Genomic DNA, 18,486 nt, shown 5'->3' on the forward strand with positions numbered 1-18,486 from the left:
TCTGCAAAATTCATGTAATACTCATGTATACATAAATATATTTTTTAATTAAGGAAAATAAAAAGTAAAATGCAAAGTGATTCTTAAAAAAGTCTTAAAAGTATGTGGTTTACTTAGTCTTTGCCTCCCTCTTTCCTGCTTTGTCGTAGACTTGAAGGGTCGTTATTATTCATTTCCCAATTCCCAATATCATCAGAATTTAAAATGAATTAGTCCAAAGAGGAATCCCAATCTCCAACTTCCCCAGATGTTGTCTCTCGTGAATCTAGAGGCCTGTTGTGTGACTTTTCCTAAGAGGACCCTGGCAGATGTATTAGTTCACTCTTGGTCTTGAAACTTATTTTGTTGACATTACAGCGAAATGATTGCTGGAGGTTATGCAATGTTGAGAAAATTGGATAGAAGTGCACTGGGGAGGGTCATGACCCATCTTGACCATTTAACTATGTGAGGACACATTTATCTTTATAAAAAGAAGTTCGAAAGTGAAGAGGAAAAATCACCAATAATTCTACTTCTTTAACCCAACTATTATAATTTTATGTTCATCTCTGATTTTGTGTGTGTGTGTGTGTGTAGGCATATTTTACATCATTATAATTCGAATGTACTTATTATTTTGCATTTTTGGTCATTTTTGATGACAGCTTACTGTCTCCTTGCTGGGGTCTACGCTAATTTACATAATCTAGCCAAATCCTAGGGCGGATGGATTTTGGAGTAGCAAGAGATGACATTTGAGGTTAGATTTTAGAAGGCTTTCAACATGGGCAAAAATTTGAACTTTTTCTTAAAGACAAGAGATGCCATGGGAGGTTTTAGGGAAAGGGTGGACAGAAACAGCCGCATCTTAACAATTGTTAATATAACTATATATGTGTGTGTATACACACATATATATTGTATTTGAAGTAGATTAATCATTCTCTTTTTGTATAATGCTGTTTTTATTTTTATTTTTTGGCTGCGTTGGGTCTTCGTTGCTGCGCGCGGGCTTTCTCTGGTTGCGGCGAGCAGAGGCTACTCTTTGTTGCCGTGCGCGGGCTTCTCATTGCGGTGGCTTCTCTTGTTGCGGAGCACGGGCTCTAGGCACGCGGGCTTCTGTAGTTGTGGCACGTGGGCTCAGTAGTTGTGGTGCACGGGCTTAGTTGCTCTGCAGCATGTGGGATCTTCCTGGACCAGGGCTCGAACCAGTGTCCCCTGCATTGGCAGGCGGATTCTTAATCACTGCGCCACCAGGGAAGCCCCTATAATGCTGTTTTTAAAATGTGTGTTTCATGGGCAGAAAGGTAGTTTTCCTATCTAGATTGCCATCTCTTTGAACCCCATTGCCATACCTGCCTCTCAGTTTACTGTGGATTCTGGAGACTCCATCGGTGTAAACTGGTTGCCTGACAGGTGGTGTCCCAAATCCAAACCATTTGCCCCCAGTAAAAAGTGCTTGTGTAGCTGGACAGATTTCCTCCCCTGAAAATGTATCTGAAATCCCAGTCTTCCTGCGGGGGCAGTTGAGGAAGATATACTCAATAACCGCCCTCCCCTCCCACTGTCAGGTGCGCCTCTTTCTCGAGGGCCACACCTCTGTCTAGACAACCCTGACAGTGTAGAAGTTTCCATCTCCTTTTCCTTTCCCTCTCCCTGTTCCCTCCCCTTCATTTTTTTTTTTCCTTCCCGGCGCTTCCTGCCTGGAAACAAAAGATTGGTCCCCAGTAGCCCACTCAGGGTGATTTTAGTTTTCTGCTCCGGCTCTGATTGGCCTCCGCGCGGTGCAGAGCCCGGGTGACGTCATAGAGGAGCAGGGCGAGGGAGCTGTTGCCGAGCAGGGCTCGACCGCGGGCGTGCAGCTGTGGGTGGCGGACCGTCTGGGGTCTCGCGCGGGGGGCTGCAGCTTTCCCCGGCCCGGAGCGAGTGTGCAGGGCCGGGAGGAGAGCCGGGGGGGTGGGGAGCGGGCCGAGCCCGGGGCTGCGGCTGCGGCCGCGGGGCTGCGGCGCCCCAGCCCCGCCAGCCAGCCCGAGCGCTCGGAGGGAGAGGCAAGGTCTGGACGGGGTGGCTGGACCAGTGGCAGGTAAATCCCGCGATGGGTGGCACCCGGCTCGCTCTGGGGAAGGGGGTGGCGGCTGGGCTCTGCTTTTAGCCGGCCGGGCAGATTTTCTGCCTGCCCGGACCCCCCTCCCGCTGTCGCGGCGCCCCGGCCTCGAGTCCCCTACGTGGCTCCCCCAGAGCCCTGACACCCGGCGCACCGTGTACACGATCCCGGCGCGCGAACCCGGACAAGTGGGTGTGTCGGGGCCATTCCCGGAGGACCAGGGCCCCTTCGCTGGGTCGAGCCCTAGACTCGCTTACTGGGGCCTGGGCCGCTTGAGGCTAAATCCGCCCCCGGAGCTACGTCAGGCTGTAAGTCTTATACCATCTTCCCGCCTCCCTCCCCCAGCCACTGTAGCAGCGACGGCAGCCCCCTACCCCCCCCAAGGCGAGGGGGTGTGGCCGCGGCCCCGGCAAGTCCGGGGGAGGGGGAACAGCCCAACCCGAGCAAGCAGAAAAAGTGACGATTTTCTTACACGGGCGCCTTTCCCCCCTTTCTTTTATTTTTCTATATTCCCCCTCCCCCTTTTTGGTGGGGGGGAGGGCAATCAGAGGAGGACTCTTTTCTTCTCCTGCGAGGACTAGAATGATGCAATAATGTCCCTAGAAAGCCCGGGGTCCCTCAGTTGGCCTTTGTCTTTGTCTGGGGAGCAGGGTCATCAGGTCCACTGCCCCCCTTCCCTGACCCCATCAGCTTGCAGGGGGCCTTGCCCTCAGTTTGCGAACTGGCTCTGGCGAGGTTCCTGCCACACTTTCGGAGGGATTGGACCTTTTCGATTCTTGCTCTGGCAGGATTCCTGCCACACTTTCGGAGGGATTGGACCTTTTCGATTTCTTGCTCTGGCAGGTTCTCCTTCCCTCGGTGGTGGTGGAGGGGTGGAGTGCGGGAGCGGTGGGAGGGCGGTGCCCGCAGGGAGGGAGCCAGAGGCTCCACTTGTTCTTTTGGTCCCACCTTCCAGAATCCAGTGCCAGACTCTGGACTTGAGGGTTCTGGGCTGTGGTCTGTAGAAGCGAAGGAGAGAAGGGTGAGTGGCTTGGCTTTGGGAAGCATGAAGGGGGCGGTTGCAGTGCTATTTTTAAAAAATGGTTTTCAGCAGGGAAGCCTTTAGCCATGTTAGTCTCGCTCCCCTCATGGTTTTGCAGACTCAAATCCAGGCCAACTGTATGGCTGTCTGAGGTGTTGGAACAGAAGGAAGTCCATTCCTGTCGGTGACAACACTGTGGCCCTGTTCTGGAATGACCGAGGTGTAAAGGTCAGTGCGGTTTTCACTGGGCCATCTGCAAAATTATAATTGGGCAGGTCTGTGATTTGGTTCTTGAGGCCTTTAATCAGGGAGACCTTTGGGCAAAGGGGCTTAATGTGGTAATGGGCGATTAACAGGCCAGGGCTTGGAGAGAGCCACGTAAGGCTCTGTTTCTGGATACAAATATCATATCCTCCTCCCCCCAGGAAAGAGGCAAAATAGCCAGAGCCTGGGGGAGGGGGGACGGGTAAAAGCCAACAGCTGCGAATCTCGAGGCCAGGGGGGACCTTGAGATGTCAAGGAGCAGGCCCTCCAAGCCTCCAGGCAGGCAAGTGGGCCTTGTAGGAGAGACCTAACAGAAAAAGGGGGTTTGCCTGTGATAGAGGTACAGGCATGGGGCCACAACACCCTAAGGACGTTCCAAGTAGCTGACCATTCCCGCGGGTTGCTCTGAGGTCTTTTGGGGGAAGGGAGCAGACAGACGTGACAAGAGACGGAAATGAGGAATAACTTCGGGGATTGGGAGGTGCTGCCCTCATCAGAGACTCTGTTATTATGAGGTCAGAGACTAAGCTACCGTGAAGTCAAAGTGGGTAGCCAAGGCCAAAAAAAAAAAAAAAAGTCAGATCTAGAAATCAGATAGAGTAGGTAGGTAAGGTCAGGGGAGTAGATAGGAACAAAGCCAAAGAGAGAGAGAAGAAAAAAGCCATCATCTTACCAGGAGCCCAAAGGCCCTGATTTCCCTGGTGAACTGGGGGCAGTTTTGGTGGCTGAGGCACCTGTGGCTCAGCCCAGACTTAGGGGGACGATTGCTCCGTAGTTGGGGAATCAATAGCGTTCCCACCGGTGAAACCCAACCTTCAGGAGCCAGTAGCTTTGGTCGAGGGAAGAAGAAGAAACTTGATGAGCAGCGGCCTCTACAAATGGCTCTTCCTCCTGGGTAAGGAGAAGGGAGTGGGGGACCAGGGCCCCAGAACGGACTGGGGGAGCTTCGAATCTGGCCGAGACAGGTAGGTTGACTGCTTTTACCTGGGGTGGGCCAGGGCCAGGTCTGGGTCCCCTGCTCCAGGCATGGGGGTATCTCTGCCTGTGCTCAGAAAGAAAGCCCTCCTTCCCAGGGGCCCTGGGACCCTGTGCAGACCAGGGACGGCGAAAACCACTGCCCTAGAAGGTAAGTGAAGCTGCTGAGGCATCTAGGGTGCAGCTTAAGCTTCAGCTGCCCTGTTGTCCCCCAACCTCGCCACCGGCCAGAGGCTAGGCGGTTCCCTCTGCAGGGCCTGGGGTGAACTCGGCTGCCAGCTCCGCACTACGCGGCTTCTCCGGCAGGGGGCGGGAAAGGGCAGGCCGGGGCGCGCCCAGGGCCAGAGTCCTCCCTTTCAGGTGTGAAGCCTGGGCCTCGGATCAGGTGACAGCCATACATTTCAAATCTGATTTAGGGGTACCAGATGAACCCTCGGGTCTGGCAGTCTGTTTCCATTTCCTCCCAGAATGTGTCGCTTCCTCCCGCGCTCCGCGACTTTGGAAGGCGTTTGCATTTACATCCGCCGTGATTACTGGAGTCACTAATACAGCCTAACCCGGAGTTTAATTGGAAACGTTAATCAATGCGATGGATCCGTGTCTGATTTGCACAGTCGGTCAATTATCTGCAGGTTGGGGCAATCGGCGCTGCACCCAGGGGGATGCGAGGAGGGGCACGATGGCATGGCCACAGCTGGGTCTGCGGGCGCGAAGCAAAATGAGGGAAGCGGAGCTTGAAGACTGGAAAGAGATGAACAGTTTCCTGGTGGGGAATGGAAATCACAGAAAGGCCTGGGCACCTGATCACTGAAATGGAATAGGACGGTGTTGGAGCCCACACAGTGGAGATGGAGGCCAGGGTTTTGCCCTGAGGTGGGAGGGTCCTGGATTTGGAGAAGGAAGATTTTTTAGGGACTAGAGAACCAGGAGCCGGGGTGGAACCAACCCTGGGAGTCCAGAAGCCAGTGTTCTGGTCTGAGTGTTTCTGCCCCTCTCCGGGCCTCAATTTCCTTGTCTTTCAAATGATGGGTTTGAACGAGGTGGTTTCTAAGATGGTGGTGACATTTTAGGAAGTGGGTCCATTTATTCTTGGTAATGAAAAACAGGTTCACTAAAGGAGAGCCCCCCCCCCGCAATTTACCCCTTTTAAATCATACTTTTTGGCGTGCCTCTAATTTGGAGGAAAACAGTACAAAACAAACCCACAACCACTACACACATTTCATCTCTTTCAGCAGGGTGGCCTTACGTTTATTTCATGTGAATGGGAACAGGGAGGAAAAGAGATGCACAAGTGGAGAATCTGCCCCTGTAACCAAGGCCCTGAAAAGAGCCGTGGGGCTCTTAACACAGATCTTACACCCTGGAGGGGGGCGGACATGCGTTAGTGGCCCTGACTCCCTAACTCAGCCTCAAAACAGAAGGGCTTGGGGTGAGGGTGAAGGAAAGGCCCGGCTTAGGGTCTGTATCCTTTTCCTTCTGTCTTCCTCACCACCCCCCTCTCTCTGAGTCAGGTGGGCTTTTTAGAATTCTGTACTTTCTAGAGACACTACCCCTAACAGTCAGCACAATCGCGCCCTCTAGTGACCTCAACGGGGACACCTTTGGCAGAGCTCCGGATACATCCCGTGGCCCAGCTCCGATGTCAGAGCTTAACCCCCTTTGCAGTTGCTCCTTCCTGTGGAGAAGGGCTTCAGTCCTTCCAACTGAGAAACTCAGGCGGCTGCAACTTCCTGTAGGCCCATCTGGGGCTGGGAGTTGAGAGAGGGAGCCATTTCACCCCCAGTGCCCAGTTTCCTTCTTTGGGCCTGAAAAAGGTTCTGGAACATTCCCAGCTATCTTCAGTGCTGGGACAGGTACCTGCCATGGGAGGGCTCTGTGGCGGAGAGAGTGGTTGTCCACAGATTCCCTCCCCTACCAAAGAGGTGGCAGCCCTAGTCCCCAGACAGATGCTGGCGGGAAGCCGGAATGTAGCAAGGCTGGGGTGCTGGTAGGCACACGAGGGGTGCACTGATCTCTACCCCAGCCTCCAGTAGGAGGCTAAGCCACAGGTGCATACACGGGCAGTATAAACACACAGAAGATACAGACACACAACGTGGCGTAGACATATGACACACAATATAGATTAGACACAGGCTCCCCAAGCACGGGATAGATGGAATACACATGCAACACACTGCAGACCCACGGCGCACATACACAGTACGGTACTGACATGATACACACGCACAACACCATGTAGACACGGCTGCACACGCACGACACGGTGCAGGCACGCAAATGCAAAGTGGCGCAGGCTGCGGCTCAGACACAGCCGACCCCGTACGTGCTCACACACAGACATGCCCGCGCTTCCACCACAGCATGCCCCCAGACGGGTGACAGGAGCGCGGCCACCAGGTGGCGCCCTGTGTCCTGCCCGTTGCTTCTGCATTGGCTCCGGCTGTGCAGCTGGTGGGTTCAAAGCGGGCTGCCGTGGAAGCAATAAGCAGCTGAGGGGAAGTGGAGGTAGGTCAAGGAAAGCTCTTGATCTTGCACAGAAACCCGGAGCTGCTTGGTTAGTACCGGCTGGTGCACTAGCACCCCGCTCCCCCAGGTCCTCTGGCGCTGCCCCCAACCTGCGGATGCACAGGGGCCTTCCTGCGGCCCTTCTTCTTGGGCCCTCTCCAAGTCCCGCCCCTCTCTGGAGCTACGGCAGCCCTCCCTCCCTCACCACCCCCCCCTCGCCAGCGCCCTTGCAGGATGAGCTCATGCATTGGGGGCGGGGGTGGCACACCACTCAGCAGTGCAATGGGTAGCATTTGGAAAGGCTGCTTGGACTGTGCGTGTGGGACGCTCGCAGGGGATGCCAGGGCCCTGGGGGGCCAGATGTGCTCTGGAGGCTTGCCAGCAGCAACTGGCAGACCTGGGGGACGGCTTGGTCTTTTTATTCTAGAAAGGGGAATTGGGAAGAACGGGGCTTTTCCTGGCTCCCTGAGGCTTCCGTTTTACTCTCTCCACCTTTAGATACCCATCCACCCATCCATGTCTTTGGATTAGGACCCTCTGCGTCCTGGAATCCCCTAATAGAGCATGTGCTGGCCTGGATCTGACTCTATGGGAAGTTAGGCCATAGGTGCTGGTCTTCTTTGAGGACAAAGTCTATGGAGGAAAGAGGGGGCAGGGAAGGAAGAATTGCAGAGCTTGGGGTCCTATCGAGGGAATATCAGTCTCCTCCTTGAGAGGTTCAAGTGATTGTGGGGAAAGGCAGGAAAGGGAAGGGTTAAAGGGACCCTGTCTCCTTTGTGGTTGGACATGGAAACCTCTCTGGGGAAGACAGGGGAAATTGTAACCCCCTAAAAACCCCAGTATGTATTCATCCCCCCAAAATCTGGGGAAGACTACGGAAGGCATCCCTGTGGCAGAGATTGGCGGAAGGTAGAGGAAAGTTCCAATTAGGATCAGAGGCCGAGGCCCTCAGCAGCTGTGAGATGATAGCAAATCAGGGGACCTCAGAGTGCTCCCCCAACCCTGCCCACCAACCCAGTGAAGGAGGTTGTTGAGGAGGGAGATGGAAATGGCGGTGGAGACTTGGGGGTGAGGGATGAAATAAGCTGAACAGCCGGGTCTTCAGGCAGCTCAGGTAGCCTCAGAGCCAAACCTGCATCTGCCACCATCTCGCAGTTTCCTCCTGTTCACCGGACTGTACCACCTCCTGTAAATATGCAAATATTTCACGTCTGTCATTTGATAGAGTGCTCTCAGCACTTGTCCAGGGTGACTAGGGCAGGTCTTCTCCACTCACGGGCAAGCAGATCCAGAGTGGTGAAGTGCTAGCCGTTCTCAACTTGGAACTCGCAGCTCAGTGCCCTTTCCGGACTCCCATGTACCGAGGCTTTTTTTTTTTACACTTCTTGACTCTGATTATCTACCTTCTTAAGGGATTTTCTGTATAGTGTGTGTGTGTGTGTGTGTGTGTGTGTGTGTGTGTGTGTGTGATATTTGGGGGGTTGCATGGAGTAGTAGCAGGTGGGGAAGGAGGTTCCCACCCCCCCACAATGCTTCTCTCGGCAGGTTTCCCCCAAGAAAGAGCAGCTGAGTCCTTGCATCTTGTGGCAGCTGGTGTGCCCAGCACTGAGCCCGTCGGAGCTGAAGGCAGCCCGGCCCCTTCTCATGGGCAGCACCCACCTGTGCTGAGGTCCTGCAGCGGTGGCTGTGTGAGGTGAGTAATGGATTCCAGGGCAGGGAGTTAGGGATCTCCAAATCCAGGTAAATGCCACCTTTCCACCAGAGCTCCCTATGTCAAAGACCCTGCCTGGGCCTCACCAGCCAGGCCTCAGGGCACAGCCCATACTTTCTGGGGGATTGTGCAGCTGCGCTTGGTCTCTTGGTTCCCCCATCTCTAACATGGGATTGACAGCCTTGACCTACATCCTGGAGTGAGCAGGAGAAACAAGCTAACAGTCATTGCCAAGTCCTTTGCAAATGTCAAGCTCCATCTAAAAGCTTTAGTGTAACACAGACATGCTTCCCATCAAGCTGTCATTTCCTTTCCTCTTGCTTTCCTGACATTGAAGTGGCATTTCAGCCACATGCCCCAAATTCACCAGTTGGTTCCTGTAATTTCTACTGCCCCATAACCTTCATTTTACCTTCCTATTCAAAGTGTACCCCTATCCCATCCATCCCAGCTTCTGGGCCTGGCAGGCTTAACTTAACCCTTCCAGAACATTCCCTCTGTCTTACCACCCAACCAGGGAGCATTTCCTCCCCCAGCTCTCCAACGACGCCTGAGTCTGTAGCATGTAGTGTAGCCCTTGTTTCTCTGCTGCCTTAACTAATTCTTGCATGGTTTCTGGAGTGTTCATCTTGGCTGGTAAACTGGACTGTGTAAGGTCTTCAGGAGTAGGGGCCAGATTTCACAGGTCTCTAGTCTCTCTCAAGTGTCTGACAGTTCCCTAACAGCTTTTCCATTTGGGCCTCTCTCTCTTCCTGTCCACTCCTTTCAGGTTTCTTGGCCTGCCTCTCTGATCGTCTACCTGTCTCTTTTCCTCTCGGGCAGCCATGATAGCTTCCTCTGTTGTCGTCTCTGTCTGGCCTTCTGTTGCTATATGCTGCGGTCCAGCTATCTGTATCTTACCGTCCCTCTGTCTCCTTGTCTGGTCTTCTGTCTTTTTGTCAGTTGCTGAGACATCTCTCATATTGCCCAAGTGAAAACCAAACAACCAAAATTAAAAAAAAAGACTCAACAAGAAAAACAAAGAGACCTAAACAAAAAACAAACAAGGAATATGCAATGCAGTTTCCTTTCACACTGAGCCTGTCCTGGGCCTACAGGACGAAGGAAAACTGCAGCTCAGTGGCAGGTGCTTCTGTGATGCCATCTCATGGAGGGGAAGCTCCAGAGTTTTGGCCGTGAAATTGAAGGTATGAAATTACAGCCTTGCCGATATTGATGCATTCAGCTTTCCAGAGATGCTCTGGCAGGGGATCCTCTATAGAGCTTGAGCAACAGAAGGTAACTAGAACTGGCTAAAATAAGAAGCAAGCCCCTGGGTCTCTCCTGGGTGTTCCATGACAGCCACAATAATAACTTGTATTTATTGTCTACTGTTGCCAGCACTGTGCTAGGCATTTTACTTGCATGAGACCATTTGATCCTACAGTGACTCTGCAAGGTAGGAATTTTTTTCTGATAGCTGCTGTTTTTGTTTCTGATTATAAAAGTGATACTAGTTCGAGGTAGGTATTTTTATCACCACTGTTTTTACCCATGAGGAGATAGAGGTTGAGAGGGGCTAAGGTGCTTGCGTGTAACTGGACGCATGTTGTGACTTTGGGAGGAAAGACACTTCTGGAGGGTTTCTCAGCATCCCAGATAATTTTGGTACCCTCCGATGCTCACACACACACTCTCACTCTCACAAGCACATACTCATACCCTTGTACGTTCACACGATCATATTTACCTCCTTGACTCTCACTGTTCACACTGGACACATTCATAGTGATGATCGCTCTTACCCCCTCGCCCTCACACACCGTCATATTTCTGAACACACTGTATACAGGTACATTCATACTGCCACACAGTGATACATATTCACGTCTCTATATTCACAGTTCCGTGCTGACACACACCCACACTTATCATACACCCACCCTCACGTTGTCACACACTCTTTACGTTCCTTCTTATGTTCTCACACTCTCCCAGTCATACCTACACACTCACATCCACTTAGATGATGCAGTCACCCGTAACCCTCCCTCAAATTCCTACACAATTACACACACTCTGTACGCAGACATAGGTTGACTTTCCCCTGCCTGTTTCTCATATGGTCATACACACACTCAATTTCATACACTCCAACACATTTGCACTGATACCACTATTTCCTCCTCACAGTTACATGTTTACACAGCTCGTAAGTCACAGACACACACGTGTGCATACATGTTCATATGTTCACATTTATACATGCTCACACCATAAACACAATCTCACCCATTTAAACTTTTCTATCTTTGTACACCCCGAATTACACCGTTCCACTCATATATTCAGCACTGACACAATCACTGTAACCATGTCACATTCACACGTAATCACACTTACACATGGCAACACTCATTTTGACACAGATTCACAATAGTACTAATAATGACCCATGCTCTCACGTACACACCCATGTAATACTTTCCCAAACTCTTATACATACCCCCGCACTGATATTATCACATTCACACACTTTCTCACTTCACACACACACGCACACACACATTGTAACACACCCAATTACAGGCAGTAGTTCGTAGTCACAGCTGTCACTTTTTTCCCCCCTATTTGCCACTAGTTCTCTTCTCACCTCTGGCTAAAAGGAAGAGTGTTGCTCTCAGCCAGGTGCCAATGGGACTGGATCTTTCTAGCAGAAAGGAGTGAGATTTATGTCTAGGATTAAAAAGAAGCTGCTCAAACCCTCAGGTCAAGTTTTACATCCTTTCACCATAGTTTCCTTTTGCAGAAATCACCTCTAATAGGCAGAACCTTAGCCACTCCTTTCCAGAGAGGTTAGGGTTTCAATGGTTTGTTTATCTTTTGGAAGTTTATGGCTTAACTTGCCACCTCATTTCTCTCCCAAGGGCAGGGGGAGGTGAAGCCTGCGTTTCTTTATGCACTCATAATGGTTTCCTATGTGAAAGTGTGTGTCTTTGATTTTTTGTTTATGATCTGGAATTGCCTGCTGATTAGACACGTGGAAAGGGCAGTCCTGCTTCCAGCAGGTACCTCTCATCCAGCCAGGTCTACCCTTCCCCTATTAACCCTGGACCATGGTATTCAAGAAAGGGAAAGAAAAGGTTAATGAGCTAGCTGGATGATAAAACACATTCCTATTGTGAGTGTGCACGAGCACATGTAGACCCCACTGGAATTTCAACAGCTGTTACTAACAAGTTAACAGAGGAGATTTCTCAGTAGGCGTGGGTAAAGACAAGCTGAAGAAACTTCCTTGCACTCCAGACGGACTGTAGATTTCCCTGCAGAGGGTGAAAAAAAAACCCCAGGAGTGAACCAATAGATCAGGAGCCTGGTGCCAGGGCCATGTGCCACCCTAGTCCACAAGAGCACCTTGTAGGAGTCTCCCTAGTCCATGGCTGCCCCTGCTGGAGTCTCCCTGGAGTAAAAACACTTCAAAATATGACCAAGCTGCCATTGGGTATGGGTTCCAGCACACCATGGGGAAGAGCCTATACTCTGGGATACCACCTCTCCACCCCACCCCATGTACACCCATCATTAGATCGAGAACTTCTTTGATAGCTGAGACCACACCACTTTACTTATCTTGGATTCTCAGTGCCTAACACAATGCCAGGCCCAGGGCAGCTACTTGAGAAACTCGATTAAGAAGCTAAACGGGGTGGGTGGGCGGCAACATGTGGTCAGGACAGATCCAGTGCCTCTCTCCCTCAATTCCAGGATTCCAATGGCATTACCAGCTCAGATTGAGGACCTTCTGTGGGCCACACATAGTACAAGGCCCAGAGGGAAATTCAAATGGGTGAGAGGCACAGACTCTGCCCCTGAGTTTGAATTTCATTTGAATGGGAAAGATGAAGTCACCATGAAACCGTAGTACAAGGCAGCAGTCTTGAAGTTTGGGGTTAGCGGAGTCTTTATCATGTAATCCAGTGGTCTTCAGGCTCCAAAAGGCCTTGAGGGTCCATGAGTGGTTGGAAACAGCAGTCAGGATTTAGGGAAGACACTTCCCAAAGCAAACTGCCTCATAGACATCTTGCTTAGCACAGGAAAGATGGGTCATCTTTCTAGAAGATTGTGTAACAAAGTGCTTTGTCACTGGGCATAAGGCAGAGGAATAAAAGTGAGCTTTTAGACCTTAATGGAAATATTGTACTTAATTAAGATTTAACCACCACTTCCACCAGGAGACAGCTTTAGGGAAATAGCTCGGCAAATTTACATTTGATCGTTTCTGCCGATGTGCTGAGACTCACTGAAAGCAATTTATAAAACTGACAGTACTGGCTGAATTTTAGGAGGGACAAAATGCACCTGCCTGAATTCACTTGAATACAGCGAGGAGCGCTAAGTAAGGAGACCCACCCCTTGCATGTATATGGTATTTTATACTTCTCAAAATATTTAATAACCCCTTCATCTGTTATGATAGAAGCATTAGGAGCACCAACTCTGGAATCAGCTAGACCAGCATTTGAATCCCAGTTTGGCCGCTTCCTAGCCATGTAACCTTGTTTGAGTCAATTACTTATCCTCAAGTCTCAGTTTCCTCATCTGTAAAATGGGCATGACACTAATACCTCATTGAGTTGTTATGGGGATGAATTGAGATACTGTATGAAAGCGTTTAGCACAATGTCTGGCCTATAGTCAGTGCTCAACAAAAATGGTAGATCTTATTATTACCCTTACCATAGCCCTTGGAAGGAGGTGCTCTCAAAGGGGCAGGACCCTGAGGTAACAGAAACAGTATGGTTCCTTGCTGCCAAAGACCCAATTTTCACAGGACTTGTTGCCTGCTTTCCTTTAAGTCTTTATTTCTGCTTAACCACAGGCTAGGGGGTCAATGCTCATTTCCACTTAAGATGAGTGAAAAATAAAATTAACCCATGCGAGTTTCCTCATTTCCTGTGTCATTTTCAGACATGCTTATTTGGCCACTGTAGCAATGTTTCATGTTCATTTCAATGTCCCCTCTAGTCCTACAGCTTTTCCCTTGAAATCGTGAAGCCCTCAGTAATGTCACCCTCATATGCTGGTACAGAAACCTGGGAGAGGAGGAATGGAAAAGACTCCTGATGCTGGTGGAGCCAGAGGTCTGGTCTCTAACCACAGGCACTCCTCTGCCCTTGATTCTCATGCTGAAATGTCTGTGTCGTGGGCAGGGGGTCTGCTCATTTCCAGGCTTTGGTCCCAGACACCAGAGTGGAGGCACGGTTCACTCACTTCAAAGCCCTAAGAGCATTTGTGTTCATGCAAAAGCTGTGAGTAACTGAGAACTCATCATATCACATAAAATTGTAATGTGATTGAGGAAGCATAAATAAGAGCATGGGCTTTGGAGTCACACAGACGTGGGATTGCATAGTTTTGTTTTTCTTTTCCATTATGGTTTATTACAGGATACTGAATATAGTCCCCTGTGCTATACAATAGGACCTTGTTTATCCATTCTGTATATAATTGTTTGCATCTGCTAATCCCAAACGCCCAGTCCTCACTCCCCCTCCCCTCCCCCGGCAACTACAAGTCTGTTCTCTAGGTCTGTGAGTCTGTTTCTGTTTGGTGGATAGGTTCATTTCTGTCATATTTTATTAATAGATTCTACATATAAGAGGCATCATATGGTATTTGTCTTTGAGATTGTCTAGTCTTACTCTGCGACCTTGGCAAGTGAACTGATGTCTCTGAATGTCAGTTTCACCTGTAAAATGGAAATAATAACACAAGTGGTTTTGCAAGTTATGTGAACTTGTACATGAGTAACTTTTAGCAGAGTGCCTGGAACATAATCAAATCTCAGTGAATGGTGGTGATTTTTTTTTATGGCCTGTGAAGTCTGTGGCAGTAATTGTAAACATCTTCTGTGGGTAAAAAATCTTAAATTACTTCAAAGCATTTCCCACATGTGGATCATTTGATCCTCACAACCTCTTGGTGAGGTGGTCACCTTTTGCATGTGAGGAAATAGATTCAGAGCGACCAAGGGATGTACTCAAGGTCATGAAGCACCATTAGCAGTGCTGGGCTGAGAAGGTACTAGTCTAGGCTGAATACTTGCATCTTTGCTTGACAAAGTCTTTGGGGCGACAGTTGGCAAATATGAGCTGTTTGAACTGAGCATAATCCTTCCTGTGAAAAAATGTCTAAATGCTACTAGCTACAGTTTAGCTGCTCGCCAAACCACACGGTGTTTCTCTCTGTGTCTTGTGTGATGCCCAGCATGTTGCAAAAGTGCAATAAATGTGACATCGTGAGAGTACCCTTTGCAACAAGGCTGAGTGATATATGGCCACGGTGGTACCATTTACCACCAAAAGGAAAATCTTTCTTGAGGCATGCTGTGTGGTTTTGTTCATGCTGCTCAAGGAGTACCAAATGTCCAGAGCCCGGAAATTCTTGAAACATTCTGAAACACATCAGCAGACCTCTGGTGCCACTTGGCCATTTCTCTTCTGACCTGAAAATGACAAGGCGTCAACTTTAGTGAACTCTAGGGAAAGGATGGGAGGACAAAAAGATAAGAGCATTTTTGACCTCTCTGTGACATTTGCCTCATAGCCATATTCATCTTGAAATACATTTCTCTTGGTTTCCATGATGTCATAGAGCCAGTTCCTCTACTTCTTTAAGCATATTTCTCAAGGATCCCTGGTTCCTCTTCCAGCCCCGAAATGTTGGTGTTCCCCCGAGGTCTTTCCTCCTCTCTTATTCTATGCTCTTCCTGGGCAATCGCACCTACTCCCATGCTGATGGTCCCCAAATTAATACTTTCAGCCCACGTGTCCTGCTCTCCACTGAACCCTTCCATAATGCCAAATAAACATGTTAGAACTGCTGCTACGTTTATATTTGTCTTAATTTTGCTTTCTCTATTGAGAGGAATAGATATAGCTAGGGAGAGATTTTTTTCCCACCACATGTGAATTGATGTTTCCTTCAGCTTTTTATTATTTGCTATGTAATAAAGACAGGGTGCTTAGATATTTATTTTGCTTCCTACTAGATATTCCTAGTTTAATTTTTACCGAGATATCCATCGTGTCACTGTGTTTGTTCTCCTTTCTTTGTATATGGACTTATACAAAAGTTACATATTCGAGGACCATTTGCAGATATTTAGTCTTTGTAGAATGTTTATGTTTGTTGGTAGAGTCTTTATAAAAATTTAGACAAATTTTCTATAAAACTGATAAGGGCTGTCCTATTGGCCAAAACCAGAATAACGTGTTATTATTCTCTTGGGAATATGATTATTACTGGTGGTCCAGTGGCTGCTCATTTAAGGGGCCTCCCACATAATCATATTTGTTATCAGCATACCAACTTCATTAGCTTTTTTTATTAATCACCATTCTAAGCTAGTTGTTTACTCTCGTTTGCAAAAAAACCAGAAACTGAGGCACAGTTCTGTCTGGAATCCTGAGCAAAAACTAAAGGCTACACTAGGGATGTAATGTACAGCATGGTGACTATAGTTAATAATACTGTGTTGTATACTTGAAATTTGCTAAGAGAGTGGATCTTAAGTGTTTTCAACATATCTAAAAGCAAAACAAAGCAAGAAAGTGATGGATGTATTAGTTAACGTGATTGTATTTCATGTTACACAGTTGTATGTTAATTGGTATATGTATACTATTTCACATTGTACACATATACCAGACCATTAATCACATTGTATACCTTATATATATACTTTTTATATTTGTCAGTTATCCTTCCGTAGAGCTGGAAAAACCCCTAAAGGCTAAAAAATCAACCCTCCCACATTCCTCTGGGCCTCTTGGGATAGAAATATATATATTTCTACCCAGATTTCCATGTGGGGTGCTGAGACCAGTTAATCCCACCAGGCCTAGTTCTGAAACGCAAAGCTCATCATGCCATTCCACTGTTTGAAATCTCTTTATCTAGACAGGAAGAGTCCAAACCCCAGAGAAAGGCATACGAGATCCTTCTTAATTTGATCTCCACTGGTCTTATTTTTCGCATCCCTCTTCTTTGCTACGGTCACACCAGGTTACCTGTAGTTTCTCTAATACACTACATTGTCTCTGCTCTCCTCTCGGCCTTAGCACGTGTTGTTCCTTGTGCCTGAAACGTGACCTCCCCCCCATGGTTTGGTTACTTGTTCTTCCTAATTCAGCTCAAGTGTACTTCCTCTGTGAAGCTTCCTTCTTCAGGCTGCTGGGAGCCCCTCTCTTGTCCTTCAGTAGCAACCTGTTGTCATCTTCGGCCTGAGTTGTCATGGCCAACACCCATTATACTTTGTCTCCTTGAGGGTGGGAACTGTAACTTGTTCATCTCTCACCCTAGACCCTGGTGAGCTCCTACTCATCCTTCAATACCTTGCTCAAGTGTAATGCCCTCTGCTGCCTCTGGGGAGTATTAGCTACCCTTCCTACACTGGCCTTCCGAAGCATCCCCTGCCCTCCTGAGCACATACTAGACACTGTGTAAATGCTGAATGAAAGATTGAATTTATTTATGAAGATTCAGTGATTACCTGAAGATCACAGAACAATCCAGGAGTGGAGCTAGAATTAGCCATTCTGCTTTGGTTGGAGACAATTCTTCGGGATTTATAAAAAGACCTAACCAGAAATCAACTCCAAAAACTAAAATTGCGGAGCAAGATGCAACTTAGTTCTTAAATGTAACATGAAAGGAAGTAGTTTCTTTTTCCAAGTGTTATGTTCTTAATACATTTCCCCAAAAGAAGTCTGTTCTGCCCATATATGACTTCAGTTCTGGAAAATGCTTTGTGTCACCCATACTGATCCCTTCCGTAGTTCACCAGAAGCCAGTGTTCTGGCTTTTGTAAGTCTCATACATGTTACTTTCTTCCAGGGGTTTAAGATCTGTTCTTTTTCTTACATAGCACCAGCATCACTTAGTTCAGCAGAAACAGGGGCCTAAGGCTAAGAAACGTAATCGAGCATGCTTGGAGTATTTGTTTGCTGGAATATACTGCTGAATAATGTATTATACCAACCTAGTGCTTTCCATTTTTCAAATCCCAGCGAGCTCCTACTCATCCTTCAATACCCTGCTGAAGTACTATATCTCTGATCTCTTTGAGAACCTCAGTTACCTCTCTGCTGTGTCCTTCCACAGCATTCTGTGCCCACCTGGGTGCATCCATTGTATTCCCTATTGAATGTATGCCTGTCTACCATCCTCGTTTAACTGTGAGCTCTTTGAAGACAGGGACTGGTCTTCATTCACCTCTCTTTGTGTACCCCCTGTACCTGACACAGTACCTGGTACATACGAATGTTGGTGGCATGGAGATGAAAGGCAGGGCAATGATGTTCATTGGAACATCCACATCAAACACTTTCCTTATATGGGGAGGTATGATTATTGGCACTGATTTCTCATCCAATAGGATAGCAGTCAGTGAAGGAGAGTCTTCCCTTCTTCTGAACCGCTGCAGTCCCGCTTTTTGTAGCACCCTTCAATTTGTAATACACATGCCCTTGTTCTGTAGTTATATTTTTATCTGTGTATTTAATATACATTTTATATACAGTATGCAGCCAGGGATGAAACCCACTGCTCAAGCCTATAATGTCCCTCAGAGCTGGGCATTTATTTATCTCTTTACTCCCAGCACCTTACCGTTAAAGGGGAGTAGGTCTCTGCTTCGGTCTTAGGATTCTTTGAAATGAAAGTCAGCCAACAATCCACAAGAAGAAGGCATGTAACTGGTTTCTTTTCCTATAAAAAGCAGTGTTAGGCTGACCTAAGATCTTCTCTTTTCCTCTCTTTATACAGCTGTGTAACCTATAGACCCTCATAATTAAGCTGGCCAGAAGAGTATAGGGCATGTCTAAGCGACCTGCAGGCCACCAAACCTGCTGGGGGTTGACTGCCATGATCGTGAGT

General features: G+C 48.5%; 1 protein-coding gene across 11 annotated transcripts in view; it reads left to right on the forward strand.

Moving 5' to 3' along the window:
- Window positions 1-1,967: 1,967 nt before the first annotated feature.
- The window catches only part of PAK3 (p21 (RAC1) activated kinase 3), a 111,641-nt gene continuing 95,122 nt past the window's right edge, over window positions 1,968-18,486 (forward strand). The window contains exons 1-6 of one of the 11 annotated variants that reach the window (XM_059911966.1): window positions 1,968-2,065; window positions 3,042-3,107; window positions 3,226-3,335; window positions 4,147-4,497; window positions 4,763-4,978; window positions 8,403-8,550. The gene's annotated coding sequence lies outside the window, so the exon portion shown is untranslated. The other 10 variants (XM_059911969.1, XM_059911967.1, XM_059911970.1 and 7 more) reach the window with 10 other exon arrangements.

This window comes from Balaenoptera ricei, chromosome X (assembly GCF_028023285.1).
Source record: "Balaenoptera ricei isolate mBalRic1 chromosome X, mBalRic1.hap2, whole genome shotgun sequence".
NCBI lineage: Eukaryota > Metazoa > Chordata > Mammalia > Artiodactyla > Balaenopteridae > Balaenoptera > Balaenoptera ricei.